The sequence below is a fragment of the Symphalangus syndactylus genome, chromosome 23 (genome assembly GCF_028878055.3).
Source record: "Symphalangus syndactylus isolate Jambi chromosome 23, NHGRI_mSymSyn1-v2.1_pri, whole genome shotgun sequence".
NCBI classification, from domain to species: domain Eukaryota; kingdom Metazoa; phylum Chordata; class Mammalia; order Primates; family Hylobatidae; genus Symphalangus; species Symphalangus syndactylus.
The window spans coordinates 49511296-49530596 of NC_072445.2; the positions used below are offsets into that span (position 1 = coordinate 49511296).

The 19301-nt window shown below is 44.4% G+C and overlaps 1 long non-coding RNA gene across 1 annotated transcript in view; it reads left to right on the forward strand.

Annotated features, from left to right (window-relative positions):
- The window catches only part of LOC129472969 (uncharacterized), a 38523-nt gene extending 21266 nt beyond the window's left edge, over window positions 1–17257 (forward strand). The window contains exons 4-5 of the long non-coding RNA XR_008654160.2: window positions 10887–10949; window positions 17029–17257. This is a non-coding gene — a long non-coding RNA (uncharacterized lncRNA). The remainder of the gene's footprint in view (window positions 1–10886; window positions 10950–17028) is intronic.
- The last annotated feature ends 2044 nt before the right edge of the window (window positions 17258–19301 follow it).

Sequence of the window (19301 nt, forward strand, 5' to 3'; positions counted from 1 at the left end):
CTATTTCTTGATGATAGCTAAACAAGGAGTGGATTATTCATACCTCCCCTTTTTAGACCATATAGGGTAACTTCCTGTTGATGCCATGGCATTTGTAAACTGTCATGGCACTGGTGGGAATGTTGCAGTGAGGATGGCCAGAGGTCAATCTCATTGCCATCTTGGTTTTGGTGGGATTTGGCCAGCTTCTTTACTGCAATCTATTTTTATCAGCAAGGTCTTTATGACCGGTATCTTGTGCCAACCTCATATTTTATCCTGTGACTTAGAATGTCTTACCCATCTGGGAATGCAGCCCAGTATGTAGGTGTCAGCCTCATTTCGCCCAGCTCCTATTCAAGATGGAGTTGCTCTGGTTCAAAGGCCTCTGACACTTTTTCTTACCGTTGCTAATTAGAATTGTTTTACCTTTTGTTTTTAAATGAAAGAAGGTCACCATTTAAAATGCACCAATCACTTCTCTATGCTAGAGATAGCAAGTCTTCCTGGAGGTGTCCGTTGCTCTGGGAAGAATCATTTTAATGTAAAGTAAATGAGTAAGTCCACAAACTACTCAACTGATGGATTGGAGTGGGCTGACCAGGTTCTGTTGGCAGGAAAAGACCCTAAGTGTTCCTGAAAGGGGAACTCACCATGATGTCAAGGGGGGTATGTAGAAGGGTAATCCAACTCTACAACAGCAGAGTGGCACAGAGGTGGTTTGGGTGCAGGGTGTGGCTGGGCCTGCAAAGTCCTCTAGGCCCAGGCGTTGACAAGTTGTTGGGGGAAATGGCCCAGCAAAGAAATGCAACCCAACAGTTGTGAGCCTTCAGAGCCAATCACATCCTCCCCTGAAGAACCACTCAGTGCAAAGATCCAAGCCGGCAGTGGCATCGTCACAGGAGACGAGGCTGCACTGAACTGTCACCGTGTGGGTCTGCAGTGAGGCTGTGACAAGGGTGAAACACCTCCTACCTAGCAGACTGGTCATAGATATCCGTTTTCTCTCCAAAAGGTGTTTATTACTAGAACTGAGTAATCTGGGCAATTTAGAAAGAGGGATTGGATACTCCGACAATCTCTGGAAGCTCAAGTCAGGTTTAATTTGAAAAACGAAAGGATGTGGCTTTATTTGCAGCCAGGGTGGGACCCCACAAGAGACCACAGAATTCATTCAGTTCTCATTTTGCAAAGAAAAACTAATTGAGTCCAGATTAATCTCCTGCCATCACAAAGCAAGTGGTGGGTTGAATTTGTATGGAAGGACACAGACAGGACTGCTAACCTAGTGTCTTTTCTATTGTCAAAACTTGTAACTCCTGCTAAATGCAATGCTTTTTCTTTTTTTTTTAATTTTAAATTGTCTGAGATTTAGGAGATTTCAGTTTTCTGAGATTTTGCTCCTGCTTTGGAATTTAGAGACTAAGCCTGAATTTCCAGTTTCACACTTAGGGACATACGTTGTTAGATTTCTTCTAGTCTCCACTTCTGGGAGAGCCTAGAGGTTTCTTGGTGAGATAACTATAGACCTGAATCTCTATTTTTGACCCTAAGCCTGGACCTTTCTCCTGAACTCTGCTCCTTTACCAATGCGCATTTCTATTGGATGATCCACAGGCACTTCAAAACCAACACGGTCAAAACCTAGAGTGTTAGTTTGTCTCTACCCAACCAGCCTCCTCTTCCCAGACAAGATCCTGTTACTCCTCCAGGCTTCTCTGGGGAATGGCACCGCCAGCCTTTCTTCTCAGCCATATAGATCCCTACAAATTCCAGCTCCTAAAAAATTTGTATGATTACTATTATTGAGATAGAGTTTCCCTCTGTCGCCAGGCTGGAGTGCAGTGGCGCGATCTCGGCTCACTGCAACCTCTGCCTCCCAGGTTCACACCATTCTCCTGCCTCAGCCTCCTGAGTAGCTGGGACTACAAGCGCCTGCCACCATGCCCAGCTAATTTTTGTATTTTTAGTAGAGACGGGGTTTTGCCACATTGGCCAGGCTGGCCTTGAACTCCTGACCTCAGGTGATCCGCCCGCCTCGGGCCTTCCGAAGTGCTGGGATTACAGGCGTGAACCACCATGCCTGACCCTAAAAAATTATTTTATCTCCTCTTCTCCATTCCCATTGCTCCTGCAGCACTTGAGGATTTTCTCATCTTCTGCCTGGACTGCATTGTCTCCCGGGTGGTCCCCTGGCTTTTGATCCCATTCCAAATCTTTTCCTCACTGCCACCGTGATCTTTTGAAAACCTAAATCTGATCATGTTACTGCCTTCTACAGCTCTCTATGCTGTCCAGATAAGCTCCACACCTCTTAGAGTTTGAAGTGCAATGCCTTCTCTTCTCTCAGGCTGTGTTTCTCAGGGTCCACCAGCCCCCCACCCCTACCCTCCTCCCTAGACTCTATGACCCAGCCACCACAAGCCCTTAGAGACCCTTTCACTGATCACCTCTTTTTTAGGCCCCTATTCTGTCATTATTGTTACCGGAAAAGGGGCCTGACCCAGACCCCAAGAGAGCAGGGGACCTCCCGCAAGAAAGAATTCCGTGTGAGTCCATAGAGTAAAGTGAAAGCAAGGTCATTAGAGAAGTAAAGAAACAGAAGAATGCCTACTCCATAGGCAGAACGGTGGCATGGGCTGCCCGACTAATTATACTTATAGTTATTTCTTGATTATATGCTAAACAAGGGGTGGATTATTCATGAGTTTTCCAGGAAAGTGGTGGGCAATTCTTGAAACTAAGGGTTCCTCCCCGCTTTAGACCATGTAGGGTATCTTCTTGATGTTGCTACAGCATTTGTAAACTGTCAGGGCACTGGTGGGAGTGTCCTTTAGCATGCTAATATATTCTAATTAACATATAATGAGCAGTGAGGACAACCAGAGGTCACTTGCATGGCTGTCTTGGTTTTGGTAGGTTTTAGCCTGCTTCTTTACCTCACTGTTTTGTCAGCAAGGTCTTTGTGACTTGTCTCTTATGCCGACCTCCGATCTCATTCTGTGACTTAGAATGCCTAAACTCCTGGGAATGCAGCCCAGTAGGTCTCAGCCCTATTTTACTCAGCCCCTACTCAAGATGAAGTTGCTCTGGTTCAAACGCCTCTGTCATTATGAGTTGCCTGCCCCGGAAATGTCTGTCTGCTTTCAGCCTGGTGACCACTTATGGTTTTGAAGGCTCAATTCAAATGTCATCTCCTCCATGAAGCTTTATCTAACCTCTTGTTTCCACAGGGTGAAAAAAACACTATAGCTTTTGTATTCCAATGGAACCCTGTTTCTATCCCAACACTGCTAACATTTCAGGGCAATTATTTCTTCCATGTCTGTCTTCCCTTATGATATTGAGGACAGCATGATGGTAAAGAGCATGTCTTATTTATCTTTGATTTTCTAGCACCAAACACAGGGCCTGGCATATAGTATGCACTTGGTAAGCGTTTATGGAAGGAAGGAAGGAAGGAAGGAAGGAAGGAAGGAAGGAAGGAAGGAAGGAGGGAAGGGACGGAGGGAGGGAGGGAGGAAGGGACGGAGGGAGGGAGGGAGGGAGGGAGGGAGGGTGGGAGGGAGGGAGGGAAGGAGGGGAAGGGACAGAGCGAGGGAGGAGAGCATATATTGTCATAATGTATTATTGTGGGCTGGGCGCGGTGGCTCACGCTTGTAATCCCAGCACTTTGGGAGGCCGAGGCAGGCGGATCACGAGGTCAGGAGATTGAGACCACAGTGAAACTCCGTCTCTACTAAAAATACAAAAAAATTAGCCAGGCGTGGTGGCGGGCGCCTGTAGTCCCAGCTACTTGGAGAGGCTGAGGCAGGAGAATGGCGTGAACCCGGGAGGCGGAGCTTGCAGTGAGCCGAGATTGTGCCACTGCACTCCAGCCTGGGTGACAAAGCGAGACTCCGTCTCAAAAAAAAAAAAAAAAAATGTATTATTGTTCCACTTTTTTTTCATTTTTTATCACTTCCAGAAAGAAAGGCATATGGTGAAACTTTGATCACAATTTTTATAAAACGTATTCTATAGAAACTGTTTCTGTAAAACAAAGTGAACCTAATAACCAAAGACAGTTCAGAAATTCTATTAGTATTGTTAGAAAAAGGTAAATATTTAAATGTTTATTTGTTCTCATATTGTATGATGTGGCCACTGGTAAGATATCTCAATCATTTCTTTTTTTTTTTTTCAAGACAGAGTCTCACTCTGTCACCCAGGCTGGAGTGCAGTGGTGCAATCTCAGCTCACTGCAACCTCCGCCTCCCTGGTTCAAGTGAGTCTCCTGCCTCAGCCTCCTGAGTAGCTGGGACTACAGGCACACGTCACCATGCCCAGCTAATTTTTGTATTTTTAGTAGACATGGGGTTTCACCATGTTGGCCAGGATGGTCTCAATCTCCTGACCTCATGATTCGTCCACCTCGGCCTCCCAAAGTGCTGGGATTACAAGTGTAAGCCACCATGCCCGGCCAAGACATCTCAATCTTAAGACTAAAAAAAAAAAAAATCTGTTGTGACTATAATGGACATTGGGCATGCTTCTGGCTGTTCAGATGCTGAATTCCCCTATGTATAAGTCTTCTGGAGAGGCAGGGCCCTCATCCTCTATAGTGGCTACAGAGTGGGGTACCTGTATTCCCAGCATCCCTTACAGCCAGGGCACAGCTGCATGTATGCGCAGCACTCACCAATTATATGTACCCATAAGGAGCAGGGGCTGGTGACATTCAGATGTGAGAACAGAGAGTAATTCTTGGTGGTGGCAGTGGTACTAGCAATATCTGAGTCCAGCACTGGCAGCTGGGCAGAACACATTGACTGGTGGGAACCAATGGCACAGCAGTGTCCTCACTGCCTACTCTCCAGAGGAATGTTAGCCAAGGATCGGAGGCATTGCATCCCTTTGTTTCTGCCCAATTCCCTAGGCTGCTCCTCCAGCTGTCCTAGTGGTTCTCTGAGCCAACTAATATAGTTTCAATAATTTCCTTTTATGCTTACAGTCCTTTCTGTTGCAACTAACAAACCCAAAAGATCCAGGAACTCTTTGGTGGTTCATAAATGCTTCTGGCTTTAGCTATTTGTGCCACCAGTGTGCATGATTTACATGAGTCCAGTTGATAAAATATCTCATTCACTGGTGAGTCAAGGGTTAATACATTCTACATTATTAGAGGAATTTTTCTAGGCAGATTATTTGCCATACAAGCTTCATTAGGGCAGGCTTTCTTGCTTTAAATCACATTCTTCTACACACAGTGCCTGGTATATAGTAAGTATTCAATAAATACTTGCTGAGTGCTGAGTGGACTAATAAATAACTTTTTTAAATCCAAGATACTATTAACTAATTTTTACTATGTCAAACTGGTACTATTAAGATAACCCTATACAAACAAGAGGACAAATTAGATGGGTTTTAGAGAGCCTCTTCCTACATGTGATTTGATGATGAACCTACTCAGAGCAAAGCTTGCTGATATTCTAGCAACTGGTTCAATTCAACAAATATTTATTGATCCTTATTGATCGTTTCCTGGAGGTGCTCACAGTCAAGTTGGGGTTCTTTCATTTGCTTTCTGTGACTCCTAGCCAAACTCTTAATCACTGTGATTCTGAGTTTCCTCATTGATAAAATGGAGATGATAATTTTTCCTTAGAGGGTTGTTACCAAAATCAGAATGTTAACAATGCCCATTTCTTTTTGACTTTATTATTCCTGTTTCTACTTGCAGAATCTTCTCCTGAATTTAGTTCAAAATACTCTGCATTATGCACTGAGTGAGTCACAGTCACTGTGATTACAAATATGGAAAAGGCATGTATGTACTCTCAAGGAATTTACAATGTCATCAAGGAGATAGATGGGCCAAGGGATCAGTAATTGTGGTTAGGGCAGTGATGGAACCAAACACAGGTACTGCTAGGAAAGTGCAAAAGAAAGGCCATTAATTTCAGGAGAGGGGGCCATTGTGGAAGACTCCTGGAGGTGATATCCAGTCACAGAGAAGGAAAGCCAAGGAAAAGAGAAAGAAATGGACCTCCAAGAAAAATGAACTTCATGAGCAAAGGCAAACAGGGAAAACAGCATTTCAGTGTTTCTAGAAGGTGAAGTTCAAGAAGGGATTAGAAGGAAACCAAGTCTGCAAAGGGAGGTGGGTCAGATCATGGATGACCATATATGTTAGATAAGAAACATGGGACTGAGGGTAATAGGGAACGCTAGGGGATTGTACACAGGTAGGCACTTTCAAGACCTCAGTTTGGCCACAGGATGGAAGATAAATATGGGACAAAGGCCAATTAGGAGGTTATCATCCTGATCTAGGGGACTATTGTGGTAGCCCAAACTGGGAAAATGGTGGAAGAAATGGGATGAAGAAAAGCAATATTCTAAATATTCTAAGCAATATTTAGAAGATATTAAGCATGTTATAAAAAGGTGTATTCATCTCCTTGGGGTTCACCTGTGTTCTTTTTCCTAAATATTATCATGGTCTGAAGAGGTTGAATGGATGTATGATAAACAGTCACACGTATTCCCCACCCCTCATCTTCAAATGGGATGGAATTACAACCTATCAGATACTATGTCCAGCACCAGGTTGTGATAGCATGGATCCAAACCATCTTTCATCTCCATTCAAAGGTCACTAAAGCAATGGAAAGGCCTCTAATATTTTTTCATGTCAGGTAACATTTTCGGCATGGTGTGAGTTATTTATCTTTCTGGAATTCCTTGTAAAATATTTTACATCCTTCGGACAATCCTATTCAGAAGTTCAAATGAATCTTTAGCTAGGATTTCTTTTCTTCTTTTCACTGGACAGCCTGTATACATTAAAATCAAATAGGAAGAAAGAAGCAAGAAGGATATTAAGGTAAACACATGATAACACTGGCCAAAAATGTGGGGAATGGCTGCCCTATTCTGTCAAATAGAAATGAGGCCAGACAGCTATTTCCCTGGGATTTACAGTTCCCACCCCCAAGCAAATCTAATCTCATCCTCGCGTTCACAGGCTAGGCCAGCAGGGCAATAGCCTAAATTCAGAGCCCAGAGATGCAGATATGCTGGCTCTGTTCCCAGGAGGCCAGGTCAGGATGAGAATCAATATTTCAATAGCTCGGGATTAGGAAACACATATACCGAATCTTGTCTGTTAGGGAAACAAATATTAAAACCACAAGACCTTCTGTGTTATGCACAGACTGATGGAGAAGAAATGTTTGGCTCAGCTGCAGAAATATACCCATTATTCTTGAATTCTTTGGACTGGTATAAGTCGTGTAAAAAAATCATCAGAATAAGACTGAGGCTGCTTAGGAGATTGCCGTAAATAACATCTTAAAGGCCCCCACGAGCTGCTTTTCAGGGTAACAAGAAGGCAGAGAAGACCTCTATGTTTGATTGCGTTGTCTTGCATTGTTTAGCAAAAAAAGTCACAGAAATCAGTAGGGGTAGAATTTGGCTTGGATGTGAAGCTGACTTTGCTTAGATTTGACAGACCTCACCTGGGTTTCCCACTCTCAACCTTTGGAAAATCCAGACAACCCCAAAGTTAGTCCCAGCCAATTGGGTACCTTTCCTCTTTGTATCAAAGGGAAAGCATTGGAAGCACAGTGTGATTCCTATCAGCTCACACACTGGAACAGGCATTTGCAGGTATAACGGGTGTGGGGGTGAGGAGCCCCATTCACTTTTCCCCCCGGCCTTAAAAATAAGCAACTGCGGCGGGGTGCAGTGGCTCATGCCTGTATTCCCAGCACTTTAGGAGGCCAAAGTGGGTGGATTACCTGAGGCCAGGAGTTCAAGACCAGCCTGGCCAACATGGTGAAACCCCATCTCTTATTAAAAATACAAAAATTAGCTGGGCGTGGTGGAGGGCGCCTGTAATCCCAGCACTTTGGGAGGCTGAAGGGGGCAGATCACCTGAGGTTGAGAGTTCAAGATCAGCCTGGCCAACATGGCAAAATCTCCTCTCTACAAACTACAAAAAATTAGCCGGGTGTGCTGGCACACGCCTGTAATCCCAGCTACTCGGAGGCTGAGGCAGGAGAATCGCTTGCACCCAGAAGGCAGAGGTTGGAGTGAGCCGAGAGTGCACCATTGCACTCCAGGCTAGGCGACAAGAGCGAGACTTCATCTCAGAAAAAAAAAAAAAAAAAAAAAGCAAATGCATTTATAAAAGGGCTTTTCTCCGAGAAAGATTATGCTTCTCGTGTCCTAGGGCACACTTAGATCTCCCATAGCCACACCGGCTTTTTCTGGGGCCTGCCTTGGTCTAGCACTCCCAGGTGTCCTTGAAGAAAGAAGAAATACTGAAGAAGGTAGGGGAGGCCAAGTGCAGCGTCTCAAAGATCTAACTGCAACTCTGACAAGCATCAGATCAAAGGAGTCTCTCCTTGGTTCTTTGATCTCTTGATAACCACATTTAGCACTCTCCCCTGGCTCTGCCTGGGGCAGGCAGCCCTCCCTTCTAACTCCCTCATCTCTTTCTAGTTTAAATAATTCAACTGATAATCATTTTCAAAGGAGTGAAAATAAGCAAATATTTTAAGTTCCAACTCAATTGCTAGATTTAGTGAAGTCTCTGTATCAGAATGATACCACTTTGGGAAATAAAAATAGCGTCATGAAATCCTAAAAAGAATGCTTATTGCTTTAAATATCTGATCTGACTTTGAGCTGTGCTGCAAGTCCACAGGAATGGGGAGGGAGATGACCATAACTGTAGCTCCAGAGGTGCCTGGAGCGGGGAGCTAGGAAAAGAGGTGGCTTCCTGTCTTTCTGCTGGTGGAGGCAAGAGTCTGAGACATGAACCATCATCATCAGCCCTCAGCCCTCCTTCCTTTCCTCCTCCCACATTTCCAAGACAATTTGATGGGACTCTCCTCCAACTCCACATCACCCAGTGGCCTTTGGTGCTAGGTTTCCCCATGAGGTGTGACCAGCATGTTATGCTCAGAATTTTTTTTTGAGATAGAGTTTCGCTGTGTCACCCAGGCTGGAGTGCAATGGTACGATCTTGGCTCACTGAAACCTCCACCACCTGGGTTCAAGCGATTCTCCTGCCCAGCCTCCCAAGTAGCTGGGATTACAGGGGTGCACCACCACGCCCCGCTAATTTTTTGTAATTTTAGTAGAAATGGGGTTTCACCATGTTAGCCAGGCTGGTCTTGAACTCCTGACCTCAGGTGATCCACCTGCCTCGGCCTCCCAAAGTGTTGGGATTACAGGTGTGAGCCACCGCACCCAGTCAGAAATGGTCTTTATTAAAATATTAGGGAGGGGGGAGAAAAGTCATGCCATGGAACCTGCTTTTACCCCAAGGTTGCCAGATTTAGCAAATAAAAACGCAGGACACCCAATTGACTTGACTTTGAAATTCAGATAAACAAGGAATAATATTTTTGCATAAGTATGTCCCAAATATTGCACAGGACACACTTATACTACAACATTATTCATTGTTTATCTGAAATTTAAACTTAACTGGATGCCCTGTATTTTATCTTGCAACCCTATCAGGGTGCTTCTATCACCAAAACTTGCTGAACCGAGCCTCAGAGCGTCACAAAAAAGATGGATTCAGCTCTGCCCTTAAATCTCCTTGTGAATCTGGCCCAGTCCAGGCCTTTTATCGAGTGGTAGGGGAAGGGAAGGGGTCAGCGTTTGTTGAGCTCCCGCATAAGGGGGTGTCCCATTTGATCCTCACGATACCCCCATGGGTGGTTAGTATTATTCCCCTTCCACATTTGCTGAAGTAGGGCCCAGGAAAGCTAAGGAGTCTGCCGGCTTCTAACTGGAGGTAGGATTCTAACACAGGCCGTGATCTGTCAATTACTTGCTGCTGTCTCCTTCCTTCTCCTCAATAAAGCAGGACAAACCCAGAGGCTAGTAGACTTGTTCCAACATAAACAGGCTTTTTTTTTTTCATTCCAGCTATCTTTTTTCACGTTAATCAAACCTCTAGATCTTATCCTCTAGAACTCTCTGTTCTGCCATTTGAAGCAGAGGAGTGTGGGAAACCCAGGGTAAGAAAGGAGAGTAGACCTGAATGGGGTGTCTTAGGAACTTAGTACATGAAAGGTAGTCACTAGCAGTTTTCCTCAAGCAGGTAAGCCAGTGGAAACTTATTAATCTGCACTGAATTCAAGCCAGGACACAAGCATATTATGAAATCCTGACTTTCTTATTTCTTTTCTTTTCTTTTTTTTTTTTTCTTGAGACAGGGTTTTGCTCTTGTTGCCCAGGCTGGAGTGCAATGGCACAATCTCGGCTCACTGCAACCTCCACCTCCTGTGTTCAAGCAATTCTCCTCCATCAGCCTCCCGAGTAGCTGGGATTACAGTCATGTGCCACCAGGCCCAGCTAATTTTGTATTTTTAGTAGAGACAGGTTTTCACCATGTTGGTCAGGCTGGTCTTGAACTCCTGATCTCAGGTGATCCACCCACCTCAGCCTCCCAAAGTGCTGGGGTTACAGGTGTGAGCCACCATGCCCGGCCTGACTTTCTTACTGCTGAAGGCCATGGTTCTCAGATTGGAGCTGCTTTGGAATCACCTGGAGGGCTTGTTCAAACGGATTGCTGGTCCACCCCCAGTGTTTCTGCCTCAGTGGGTTTACAGTGGAGCCTGAGAATCTGCATTTCTGATAAATTCCCAGATGATGCTGACACTGCTGGTCTGGGGAGTTCACTGATACGGTTTGGCTGTGTCCTCACCCAAATCTCATCTTGAATTATAGCTTCCATAATTCCCACGTGGTGTGGGAGGGACCCGGTGGGTGATAATTGAATCATGGGGGTGGTTTCCCCTATACTGTCCTCTTGGTAGTGAATAAGGCTCATGAGACGTAATGATTTTATGAGGGGAAACCCCTTTTGCTTGGTTCTCATTCTCTCTCGCCTGCAGCCATGAAAGACGTACCTTTTGCCCTCTGCTGTGATTGTGAGGCCTTCCCAGCCATGTGGAACCGTGAGTCCGTTAAACTTCTTTTTCTTTATAAATTACCCAGTCTCGGGTATGTCTTTATCAGCAGTGTGAAAACGGACTAAGTTGCCACTTAGTGAACCACTGCTCCAGGACCAGAAAGGGGGCTTCACTAAAAATAATGACAGTATTTGGAACTTAGGTTCACATACACTTTGGAATTCAAGACCACTCTACACCTCTCATCGCTACCATTCAAAAATGTCCTGCAATCCTCTCTCTCCATTGAAGTCTACGTTTATTCCTTTACTCACTCATCCCCATAGATATGAAGTAAGCATGGATAATGTAACGCACACCATCTGGATCCCCAGACACACAGAGATGAACTGGACCCAGTTCCGGCCAGCACACCGGGGACAATTATGTAAGCAAAATAACACCAGTGGAGTAGGAGAGGTTATAATAGAAGCAGATAAATTCATCCAGAAAGGAAGAGAGAAAGAGAAGGGAAGATTCTCCAGGGACTTACCCTTTGAGCTGAGTTTGGAAGGCTGGGGATGGGGTTACAAAGAGAAAAGGGTCGTCCACATGGAGGCGTGAGACAGCATGGCAAAGCCCAAGGTCTGCAAGAAGCCTACATGGTTGACTTGGTGATAGATGGGCAATTAGTGTCGGGAAGCCTGGCAGGGGGTCATACTGAGATGTTGGCTTTCTTTTCTTTTACAGTGATGATGAGGCATTGGGTGGTCTTTAGTGGAGGGTGGCATTAATAAGGCCTATAACCTGGAAAGTGATTGAGTGGAGGGGTGAGTGTCTTAGTCGGCTAGGGCTGCTATAACAGGATACCATAGACTAGACAGCTTACAGACAACAGAAATTTGCCTCTCACACTTCTGGAGGCTGGAAGTCCAACATTAAGGCAGATTCAGTGTCTGCGGAGGGCCCGCTTTCTGGCCCATAGACAGCAACCTCTTGCCGTGTCCTCACTTGGTGGAAGGGGTGAGAGGGATCTCAGGGATCCCTTTTATAAGGGCACTAATCTTATTCATGATGTCTCCGCCTTCATGATCTAATCACCTCCTAAAATACCCATCTCCTAATACCATCACCTTGGGGAGCTAGGATTTCGACATACGAATTTTGGAGGTCACAAACATTTAGACCATAGCAGTCAGGAATATCCCACCACGAGGCTATCGCAACAGGACCCACTAGAGATGATACTGATGTGAACGAGAGTGGGATCTCTCCGAGTTGAATGGAAAAAAAAATTCTGATGGTCCAAAAATGAAGCATTTATGTCCACTCTTGTTACCCTCCACCAATAAAAGCAACCTAACTAAGTTTGGGGGGAAAAGATGCAAATATTCCTGGGTTTTTTTGTTTTTTTTTTTTTTGATACGGAGTCTCGCTCTGTCGCCCAGGCTGGAGGGCAGTGGTGTGATCTCGGCTCACTGCAAGCTCCATCTCCTGGGTTCCCGCCATTCTCCTGCCTCAGCCTCCCGAGTAGCTGGGACTACAGGTGTGCGCACCACACCTGGCTAATTTTTTGTATTTTTAGTAGAGACAGGGTTTCACCGTGTTAGCCAAGATGGTCTCGATCTCCTGACCTCGTGATCAGCCCACCTCGGCCTCCCAAAGTGCTGGGATTACAGGCTTGAGCCACCGTGCCCGGCCATATTCCTGTATGTTTTATGCTGCTATCTTAGTCTGCAACTTATTTAAACTGCATATCTGTTCCAATAATTTCCACCTTTTAAAGGATTACTCTAATTCATTACTATTTGTTCAATTTTGCTCTCATTCCCATTCCTAGATGTTTATTTATTCATCCAAAATCATTTAGCAGCTTACTGGCTGGGAGAGAAGACAAAGCAGATAGAGGGATAGTTGAAATTCAGTGTGGCACGCAGTGTAACAGCGGTTCTTACTAATATCTGTGAGACGACAGAGGAGGGAAAGATGAACCTAAAAACAGTCAGTGATATTAATCTTCTTTTATTTTCTCTCTCTTTTTTTTTTTTTTTGAGACAGAGTTTCGCTCCCGTTGCCCAGGCTGGAGCGTAACAGCACAATCTTGGCTCACTGCAATCTCTACCTCCTGGGTACAAGCTATTCTTCTGCCTCAGCCTCCTGAGCAGCTGGGATTACAGGCGCCCACCACCACGCCCAGCTAATTTTTGTATTTTTAGTAGAGACGGGGTTTCACCATTTTGGCCAGGCTGGTCTTGAACTCCTCCTGACCTTAGGTGATCTGCCCGCCTTGGCCTCCCAAATTGCTGGGATTACAGGCCTGACCCACCGTACCAGCCAATTAATTTTCAAATCACTTTGAAATGAATTTTATGGACTTGAAAAAAATACTAATTTATTCCCTAAATTGAAAACTACTTCCAAGAAAATCATGGTTTTTTTTGTTTTATTTTGTTTTGTTTTGTTTGTTTTGTATAATGCCTAATATAGTACTCTAGCATAGGCACCTGATAAATATATTTTGGCCATTGAAAAAAAACTAAATGGTTTTAACATATTAATCTCACTAGAATATCAAAATTCTAAAATAAGTAGAACAATTTCCATTATCTGACTTTCTGTAAATACAAATATTTTACTTGATTTTTAAAGAAATGTTTTTAGTTGTAGTAAGAAAGTACAAAAATCTAGCCTTGAAGAGAGTTTGCCTTTCAGTGGGTAATGTATAGTTAATGCAATCAGAGCTTGTCTGGAGTGATTCGACACCAAAGAAGAAAAATATACCCATCTTCAGGAGTTATAATTTTAGAAGATAGTGTTTTCATAAATCACTCTTATTTGCACGTTGGGAATTTGAGTTACAGCATTAACCTGATAAATCAATTGAATCTCTTTAAATAAGGCAAGTTTTAAAAATCATCTTCCAGTGATTCGATGCCAAATATTTGATTGGAAGTGACACAAGTTAGACTGAAGGGAAAAAACCCTCCTGTGGGCCTCCTGTGGCTACAAGATCAACTGAAATCCCAAAGATGGTGGTTCCTTCCTAGCTCGATAAATGACCTTTGGCAAGTCACAGAAAGAGCTGTTGCCCATTGCGGCGTCCACAGAGTCATTGTCTGCCTTTATGAGCAGACAGCAGCTCTGTCCATCAAGAGACCAAGAATGTAAATGATCCCTCCAAAGCCTAGTGCCCTGACCTCACAGCAGGGAAAACCCAAGCTTTCACAGCCAAAGGAACTTCCAAAATGAAATTAAAGGAAAATTAACCAGGAAAAAAATGAGAGAAAAGAATTTAAATGGAATAATTCATGATCTCCCTCCTTTTGGCTCTTCTGCTGAACTAATTCATGATTGGCCTTGCTCTTGGTAAAGAATTCAAGATTGGCACTAATAGCCTACAGCCCAGTTCGGGCTGCTTCTAGGGTGTCACCATGGCTCACCCCTCTGCGGCCAAACAGCTCAGGGTATGGCCAGGCTGATTCCAAGAAGCATCAGTGACCTACACCCTAGATCCCTTCACCTGCAGCCTCAGTAGTGCTGCAGGTTGTTAGCATCTTTCTTACCCTCTTGGAGAAGGTCACTGGGTGTACTTTTTTACAGTAAGCATCTGTGAAGTTCAGTTTGCATGGCAAAAAAAGGCATTGGAGATTTTTAGCAACTAGTACAGCAAAGAAGTTGTTGATCCCGGGAAAATTACAGAATAAATTGGGTTCATCATTACTGCCATTGCATCCTGCTCTCTTCACCTGCTCCTACATCCACCTCGGGTCCACCAATGGCTTGGCTATTTTCTGTCTACACAACAATCTGCACTTGAAACTCTTCGTAAACCTGTTTTCAAGTACACCATAAATCAAAAGTCTCCTTCCCATTGCTCACATCATTGGGTCTGTCTTCGTCCTGTATAAATTCCTTTCTTTTTTTTTTTTTTTTTTTGAAGATGGAGTCTCACTCTCTCGCCCAGGCTGGAGTGCAGTGGCGTGATCTCGGCTCACTGCAACCTCCGCCTCCCGGGTTGAAGTGATTCTCCTGCCTCAGCCTCCAGAGTAGCTGGGACTACAGGTGCATGGCACCACACCCGGCTAATTTTTTGTATTTTTAGTAGAGACAGGGTTTCACCGTGTTAGCCAGGATGATCTCTATCTCCTGATCCATCCGCCTTAGCCTCCCAGAGTGCTGGGATTATGGGCGTGAGCCACCGGCCGGGCCATAAATTCCTTCCTTATAGCATTGATGGTCTCAGGTAAAAAGCAATCTGGTGAGTTGTTGACACAAATATGTGAATAAGGACAACAGTAGCAGCAGACATAGCTGCTGGCTCCCCCGGCTCTCCTTCCTTGTAGGTATAATCCCAGTTGATTGACTTGTTTTCCTAGCCTCCTTTTTAGCCTTGGGTGGCCATGAGTCATAGTTCTGGCCAATAAGACCTAAGCACAAGTATGCTAGGGGTGTCATTGATAGTGTTTGCCTGATAGAAGGGGACAAACATAGCTGGCACCTTTCTTTATCCTTCTTGGAAGCAGGCATGACAGCCTAAGGTACAAGACACGCTGTCAGTGGGAGGCAACCAGCAAGAGGGAGAGGCTGAGAGTCGCGAGAAGACAAGTTACTTCATTAATGCCCTTGTTTTCTCCCTGCATGGAACTCTAGATCCCTCTGGCTACTCTCTCTCTCTAATCCCCTCCATGCCCTGTGTCACTCTCTGACACTCTGCCCACTAATCCCTCACCCCGGCTCTAACTAATCATTGGTTTTCTCCACCATTGCCTGCCTCCTAAACCCCATCTCATTGCTGGGGAATATTCATGCACATTTGAGGGTTTGTGTTATTATTTTATTGTGGTAAGAATACTTAAGATCTACTCTCTTAACGGATTTTCAAGTGTACGATACAGGATTGTTAACTATAGGTGCTATGTCGTACTGTAGACCTCCAGAACTTACTAATTTTGCATAACTGAAACTTTACTCCCATTGGTTCACAACTCCCTATCTCAATCTTCCCCCCAGGCTTTGGCAACCACCATTCTACTCTCTGCTTCTGTGAGTGTGGCTATTTTAGGTACATCACAGAGGTGGAATATGCAGTGTTTATCTTCCTTTTTTCTTTTCTTTTCTTTTTTTTTTTTTTTTAAGATAGAGTCTCACTCTGTTGCCCAGGCTGGAGTGCAGTGGTGTGATCTCGGCTCACTGCAACCTCCACCTCCCAGGTTCAAGCAATTCTCCTGCCTCAGCTTCCTGAGTAGCTGGGATTACAGGCACATGCCACCACACCCAGCTAATTTTTGTATTTTTATTAGAGACGGGGCTTCACCATGTTGGTCAGGCTGGTCTTGAACTCCTGACCTTGGGATCCACCCACCTTGGCCTCCCAAAGTGCTGGGATTACAGGCGTGAGCCAATGCACCTAGCCACAGTGTTTATCATTCTGTAACTGGCTTATTTCACTGAGCATAAAACCCTCCAGATTCACTCATTATTACATATGGCAAGGTCTTCTTTTTGAAGGCTGAATAATATTCCATTGCACGGATACATTTGAGGTTTTCACCTTTTCCCAGGCCTCGTCTGTAGTCATGTCTAAATTCACCCTGACCCATGGCTAAAGGAGAATGGGAAACACTGGAACATAATGACTTTCCCTGACACGTCCACATTCTGAATCTTAGATAAGTCTGTTTCAAGTGCACTAAGTGACCTCTGCCGCCCTGTTGTCTTGGTTCTCCTCCCATCATTACTAGCTATATGGTGATGATGAATGTTTGGGTCAAAAAGACCTGGGTTCCCTTTCCAACTCTAACAATGTTGCCAACGAACTTAATTCCGTTTTACCATCAAGTTCTTCTCTTGTAAAATAAAACCATTTTACATTTCAGGGCTGTTATAAAATAGAAACAAGCTAACATATAAGCCAGGTAATAGATGTTGAGTACATATTAGCTATTATTCTTAACATGGCCAATATCAGCAGGCAGAGTCACCTCTGCCACCCTGGCCCCACCTGACCCGACCCCATCAGTAAGCAATTCGTTCACTGGGTTAAGCATTGCCTTATCTCCAAAGCCCCCTTTTATTCTCGAGAGGGGGAAGTACATTGCTGCAAAGACATTCGCTTAATTTTGTCTTTAAAATTTCATTATTTCAGTGGAAGAAGATGGGATAGAATTAGAACACTAGAGCTACACCAAGGGAGACAAGATAGAAGATGCTGAATGCTGTGGAATGGGGAGGAAGAAAAACAGTGGGAAAAGTAAAAAAAGAACTAGGGCAAATGCACCTTGGCCCCAGAGATGGTCCTAATTAATTTCCTTTCTTCTCTGTTGCTATTTTGGCTTCCTTTGGTTTAAAAATAAAATGTCCTGTTTTCGCTCTGATTATGTCTTTTATTTTCACATTTATGAGATTAAAATTGCATAACCTGCCTAGGATGCACCGTGATCTAAGGCACTTGATGCATGTTCGATAAGAAAGGGGGAAAAAGGCCTCAAGTCTGACCCGAGGAAGCAAAATGCTTACGTAGCATGAGAACTTTATTGACTTAAGTTTCAGGATTGTTCTCTCAGGGAAGGAAAACCATCTTAAAAAACAAACAAACTTGTATTCTGGGGTATTTCCCAGAAAAGACGCAGGTATGGTTAGTAAGATGGGATTTGGTTTTGTTTTTCAAGCTTCAGCCGGGTGGTAAAAGGTCAGCCCTGTGTTGTAATCCACTCTGGTGCCTCTCTCCCGTAAACCTAACCACAGCCTTAGAAAAGCTATGCAGTGTGGCAGTTAGTAAAATGAATTTTCTTTTTTAAACGTCTTCCCCCTTAAAAAGTTACTGCTGAGTCTTAGAATGTTCTGGAAAAACGCTGTTGCTCGAAATTTCAGAATAATTTCCCTAGGAGAAAGCTGTTAAAATGATTTCTCTTAAAATAAGTTACTGAGATGGGAAGATGGAGCAAAGTAGACATGTCTCACATGGGTGAGGTCTTGAGAACGGGTGAGAAGGAAAAATGGTGTGGGGATGTGTGGGGTGAGTTTCTATAAGAGCCGCACCACCTTCTGGCCCGTGAGCAAGAATGTTGGTTAATAGGAAGCCAGTCAGCTCTGTCCCTATGTGCTCAATGCGCCACAATCTATAGCAAGCACAGACAGTACGTCAGCACTGTCCTGGGCCCTGGGCCTCCGGGCAGGGATGCCCCAGCCTTGCCCCATGGAGTGGGGGCCCCCCGAGGTCTCCATCTTCACACCCTTACAGCCTAAAGCAATACCAGCCGTGGCCGCACACTGGATGAAGCTGTCAAATGATTGACTCGCACAGCAGTGAGCATCACTGGGATATATTGTATATTGTGGGTCCCCATTTTAAATTGGATTACAATCCTGACTTCATCACTGTCATTTGTAATTAGGTCTGGCATTCTAGACTTAATGCAGCCACCACTGTGTATCTACGACTGTGACAAGAGGCCATCTGCACACACCAAGAACTAAAAGCCGCATTTTGACCCCCAGCCTGATACCAAAGCTCAGTGCAACAGTGTGAGAGACCGTGGCTTCAACTTCGTCTTTCCCCTTTTCTTTATCCAACTTTTGTTACACAAAACTATGCAGCAAAAAAAAAAAAAAAAAAAAAAGGACAAAGGAGAAATTAAGAGCCTATACAATCTATAAACTAGCTCATCAGCTCCTAAAGCAAGAGGCCAACTCTTTTGTTATGGCTTGAATTGTGTCTCCCATCCCAATTGTGACTTTATTTAGAGACAGAGTTGGTGTGGAGGTAATCAAGTTAGAATGAGGTCATTAGGGAGGGCAGTAGTCCAATCTGACTGCTGTCCTTATACAAAGGGGAAATTTGGATACAGTCTCAGGCACACAGGGAGATCATCTTGTGAGGATGAAGGCAGGGATCCGGCTGATGCCTCTACCAGCCAAGGAACACCAACGATGGGCAACAAACCACCAGAAGCCAGGGGAGAGGCCTGGAACACATTCGCCCTCACCGGCCCTGAAAGGAACAGATCCCATAACACTTTGATCTCAGACTTCCAGCCTCCAGAACTGTGAGACAATACATTTCTGTTGCTGAAGCCACCCAGTTTGTGGTATTTTATGACAGCAGCCTTAGCAAACTAATACATCTTTGTATTTTAAAATCACGGATAGAAGAGTGTGGGTATCCATCGAAACCACAAGCGGCTTCCCACAGGTTGTTTACGGTCAGCTTTATGCTTAGAGGGAGGTGTGAGGGTCTCACAGTAACACACAGAAATCTGCATTATTTATGACTAAAAGCAAAAGCAAAATGTCTTGTTTTTCAGTCACTCCCCTCTAGGTAAGTCTTGTCCAAATTCTTGTGTTATTAATAGCTTAATTTCTTTCCCACACAGCTATGATCTGATTAAGACGAGAAGGATCCATTTAAACCAATCTACT